This window comes from Abrus precatorius, unplaced genomic scaffold (genome assembly GCF_003935025.1).
Source record: "Abrus precatorius isolate BTA unplaced genomic scaffold, Abrus_2018 Scaffold9, whole genome shotgun sequence".
NCBI lineage: Eukaryota > Viridiplantae > Streptophyta > Magnoliopsida > Fabales > Fabaceae > Abrus > Abrus precatorius.
In genome coordinates this window covers 4,998,160-5,004,217 of record NW_020874439.1, presented here as the reverse complement: position 1 = coordinate 5,004,217, position 6,058 = coordinate 4,998,160, and positions in this window count along the sequence as shown.

Sequence of the window (6,058 nt, the reverse complement as noted above, 5' to 3'; positions counted from 1 at the left end):
CATATTTTGAATCTAGCATTGAAAAACATATGTGCAGCTAAAAATATTAATGGAAATGAAAATGTTTTCAATGAGTGTTATTGGATCACTCTTCTAGTTGATGTAACATCCTCATTTTTGCTCCCTTCCATGTTCACGTGTGTAATGTGATTTCCCTTTTTTCTCAAAGATAAGTCAATGTATTCTATGAAAATTTATGATTTTGGTTAAAGAAGTTCTGATATGAAAGTACTTATTTTATTTCGTTCAAATAATTCATCAGTATGTGTTTAATTTTTTGAAAGACAGATCTCTGGTAGAAAATAGCTAGAATAACATTAAGAAATTTTATAATTAAGTTACTTGAGATGTATATGTGTTGAGTGATAAAAGGTAGAAAATACTGAATTTTAGGTTAGAAGACTCTATTGAGACCGAGGGAATATGATCTTTGGTAAATTATATACGAACTGTACGATTTGGGCTGAGTCCGAGGGTGTCCGACTCCTAGCATGTTGGGTGTAATATGTTACTGCCATATAAATGTGTTACTGTTTGAGGTTAATGCTAAAATAATGGAATAAGATGATTGTATGAATTTGATGAAGTTTAGCTGGTACTGGAAAGAACAAATTATTTATCATAAATATGTGAATTAGAATTAATTGGGATCTGCAAATTATTGTATATGTTTTGATTAATCAAATGATGAGGAAAGGGGATGGAAAATGTGATGGTAAAAAGGGATGTATAAATATGGCCCTTGAGAAACTGTGTGATATGAAAAGTGATGAATATGTGTAGAGAAAGGAATAAGGAATACTAGTACGTGTGTCAATTACACTGATTGGTGCGATTATGATATATGTGTTGTAATACACCGACGGGTGAGATTATAACATATATGTTGTAATACATCAATTTATGTGTTTGCAACATATGTATTAGAACAATATAAAGTATTGTGTCACGGATTGAGATATGGTTTAGGGTTTAGGGTTTAGGGTCTGGAGTTGATTATGAAAATATGGTAGAAATAAGAATGGTAAATGCAGTTCACTGATGTGTACATGATGTAAAAGTGGGATGCATTTACAGGCCCCACGCTCATTTTTGACTGAACTCCTAATTATACATTTATTTAGAAGGCTGTGAACGCACACGTAGTATCTGTGTCATGTGGTTTAACTTACCATTAACTATCTATGCTGAGTAAGTCCTTCACAACTAGTGAGAGTGCGTTAATAGCGATTTAGGAACCTGAGAGTACCGTTGAATGATAAAATATTCAAATTTGAAATGGATAAAGTGACACGACGTTATGCATTGAGTAATGATAGTTGGTCAAGTGTGAAATGATGTGTTTTCCTGTTTTATCATTGTATGTTTGACTGAAAAGTTAAGTAATTGATGAGATTGATGTCAATTGATTGAGTGATAAATAATGTACATGAATAAATTTGTTAAAAATGAAATGCTCCTAACTTATTAGATGTTCATTTCGAAAATACTCTCTAGATTTATATTATTACTTTATAGATTTAGAGTTTTAGTAGGCAAAGGATGCTCCTTACAACTATTTTTCAGGTAAAGAAGGTTGATTCGTTCTAGGGTCATACTCGTAAAGAATGGTAGGAAGGAAACTGCTCTACAGTGTTGAATTTATTTAAGGGAGAATTGTAAAGATATTATTGAATAAGTTCTATTCAAAATTATTTACTCTATATAATTATATATATTAATAAAAGTTTTTTTATTTATTTGAAAGTGAAGCACTTTGATAAATTTACTGTGAAGGATGATTTGAAAAATATATATGAAGTTCTAAAATTTTACCCAATTATAGTAATTCAAATCTTACATGCACAAGGACTTCTTATATACTTATTTATCTTTTACTTATTTTACTCAATTAATTGAGGATATTTCTATATTTATATAGGAGAAATTATTTAAATAAATATGGGATGTTACAATGCGCTTTTTAAATCTCTCTTCATCCATATTTATGAATATTCATAAACACTTATGAAATCCTTGTAATTATATCTTTCCAACAAGCTATCTTAAGCCCATTTTCGATCTCATTTGCTAAGTCGAAGTGTCGAGACAAGCAAAGGTCTCATTTCAAAAATTAACAGACACACTCTGCATTAATGTGAGTGCTACGACCAATCTTTATTTCCAAAAATTTGAATGAGAATAATTATATAAACCTCAATATCTTAGCTTTCAAACAAAATTGGTTGGGCTTAATTTGGATCATAAATTAATGAGATATACAATTTTTAATGAAACTATCTCATAATTGCATTTTCTCTACTAACAGTAGCAAAAGTCTTCTTTTTGAACTACTTGCATATGATTTTATTGACATGCATTCACATACTTGTGTTCCTTATGACATAAATTTTCCATAGCTATCTTGTGCCCAATTTGAAGTCCATTTGATCTTTCAACGACATGGATGAACTAAGTATCTCAAATCTGTCAAAACAATATATGACAACAAAAACACATCTCTGTACAATCATTATTCTGTACCACCTGCGTGCATGGAAAATTATTTTAAGAGCATCTTTGTAATCCTTACGATGTTAGTTTTCGAACCCCTTTTTGTGAAAATCAATTTGGAAGTCATTTCCCTTACTTTTGGTCTAAAACTCCCAAGCTGCCCAATGTGGAATTCTGCAAAAAATATTTTTCTGAAATATCATGCAGCAACAACTTTCTCTCAATTTCTAGAAAAATATACATATGGAAAACATTTCCTAATCATGTTTCTGTATTCTAGGTTATATAAGCTTTATAACGAGTTATCCCAAGTTTGAATTAGATTCCATTTGCTTCCCCAAAGAGCGAGGATAAGTCAACAACTCATTTTAAATCATGATAGTTTTACCTTTCCAAAGAGCTATCTTGAGCTCGATTTGGATACCATATCACTCAATTACCCTCCATTTGGTAAGGGTACCGAAACTTGAAATTCTAGTTGTTAAGAACTAAGCACCATGTTGTACCGATACTGTTTTTAGCTTACTAAAATTATTTGACTCAGTTAAAAATCTCCTCTAACGAGCTTTGTGTTTGTATTCTTGAATGAGAAATGCATCAATACCTCACATGCTTATTCGGATTCTAAACACCTAAGTTATGGGCTCAATCGCAAGAACCGCTTGGAAAGGACGATTATCAATCCCATTGAGAAAAACACAAATACAACCTAAACAAGGTTGGAGGTGGAGCATTTTTCCTCACCAAACTAAATTACTCTCTAAGGTGAGAGGGAGAAACTTTCTTATGACTCGAGTTAGGAGTTGAGAGAATTGATAAGAATACACTTGATAAAATTATGAATGTTGTCTGTAGTTGAAAACTTTTAAGAATTTCTCACTCTCTTGAGCTTATAGACATGTATTTGATATTGAGATTGATATGTTTGCTTGTATTACTTGACAAATATTTGCTTTTTATGTGTCAAGTCCCATTGTCGACTCCAATACATCACTCAATATTGATCTTCCTAATAAACTCCTTTTATAATTTTATATAAAATATAATTTTTATGGATTCAATTCTTCAATTATAATTATATATTCTTTGTCTTTATTAAATTCCATTAAAATTAAATAAGTATAAAAATTGCAATCAAATAATATTTATTTTTATAAGTATATTATATATAATGTTAAATTTTATGTATATAAATGAGAGTACAAATCTTGCAAAAGTCATCAGACAGGTGCTAACATTTTTTCAATTTGTGATTAATTTGGTGAAGGTTGTTTTTTATATGCAAATGAAATTAAATTGTTTATCATTTTCAGTAGATGTTAATTTGAACTTATTTAACTCGAATTTATAAAAATATATTATCATGAATTAAATATGATTGACGGTATTTGAGGTAAATAGTTTCTTTTTCATAGCACTTGATAATACATTCAATTAAAGGAGGTGGATGCATGTCTTCCAAGTAACAGAGCTTCACCAAATTAATCTTTGCATAAGCTCTATAATAATTCTTTTAACCTAAACTAAGTATCTATTCTTTTATGGAATATCATTTCATTTTTTATTCGTGTCTGATTCTCTTTGTTGAATGTTCTTGGTCTCCATTCCGATAAGATTGTGTCATTTTCATGTAACATCAAACCGACACATTTCTTAAAGTGTGAATGTATGTTATAATAGTTTTTCATTGTCAAAATGTGTATGTTATAAAGTATAGAGTGGGTTGGATCATAATGTGGATCAGGACACCCCATTAAAATAATATGAGTGGGTTAGCAAATTCGGATTTTAGAATACAATATAAATCACTGCTATTCACTATTTTTTGTAAAGCGTGCATTATTTATTGGCACCAGTTATTTCTTCTCAGAATTTGACTTATCGCTACTGAACGCTGAACCAATCAAGCACTAAAATGATATGGTTCGGTTTGAATTATTTTGATCCTTAAAATATTATGCTGAAATTAATTTAGCATTCGTTTAATGGAGATAATAAGATAAAAATAATAATAAAATATAACGTTTATATTAATAAGATAGAATAAAAGTAAAATATGCTCTTATTTTGTGCAGAATTTATATATATATATATATATATATATATATATATATTTAATTTCACACATACATTACATTAAAAAAAAATAGAATAAGTTAATTGGATAGTAAAGCTTAATTTAATTTTCAAAAAATATTTAGGTAATTTTTGCATTAATTTAATTCTTTATTAATAAAAACATACATTATTTATCGTTGAACATATGGATCAATTAGAATAATTAAATAAATCAGTCTTAATTGATTGAATCTTAATTCATAGGAGCTAGAACTAAAAAGCTTGTGAGACTAAAAATTTTACCATATTAAAAGCTTATAGAATTAAGTGCATTACGATTAACTCATGGATCAACTGCTTTTAAAAAAAATATTATAAATCATTAAAAATATTTATTTTATATAATATTTTTCACTATAAATTTATAAACAAACAAAATTATTTAAAAATTAAATAAAAATAACTAAATCTATATAATATTTAATATTTAAAATAAATTATTATTATTAAATGATATTAAATAAAATATAATAATTTATTATTGTTAATAAATATTTATCTAAATATTTTTTGAATTTTTTATAATTATTAAATCATAATAATTTTTTTATTTATATAATTTTATAAATAATCTCTTAGTATATTATTTTATAATTTTATTTGAATATTAATTAGAAAAAATTTTATGTTTAATATTTTTATATTTCTATTTTTTTTTATAAAATTATTTTAGATACATCACATGTTCAATAACTATTTTTAAAATTACTATAGAGACACAAAATTTGACAACTAAAAATACTATTAGCTAAATTTATTAAGTCATTTATTGTTATTAAAATGCTCAAAATAATTTATTTGAATGAAATTTAATGTGTTAAAAAAATTTAACACAACAACGTCATCATAAAAATCATAGATATATAAATTTAAATTTTATTTCATCTTAATTTGATAGAATTTATTTTTAAAATAATATTATTTAATTTGATATAGTTGATAGATTTTTAAAATATTTAAAATATTTTTAATTAATTTTAAACAAAATAATTTAATAAAAATGATAAATAAACATGTATCTTTTAATAAAACTACTATAATAATTATTAATTACTTAACTCACATTAGTTCTGACTCATCTTTATATATATATATATATACATATATATATTGGGGCTTAGAATTAAAGTAAACACAGTGCATATAGGACTTAAGAAAAAATGGGGTTATGCACAGCGCATGGACTTGGGCTGCAGTCCTATATTGACAACTCTGTGACTAGTAGGTATTGTTTTCATGTAATCTCAAGTTTTAGTGAATACATTTATGTTAAATAATTGGAGGGGAAGATTCACCATTCATAATGATATTATCTAACTTGAACAAAATTGCTTCTAATAAAAAATATTTGTGATCTAAAACAAAGTATACATTATTTTAAAACATCACATGAATTTTTAAGTCTCTAAACAATATATAATAAATCTCATAATTTGTGTAAATAATA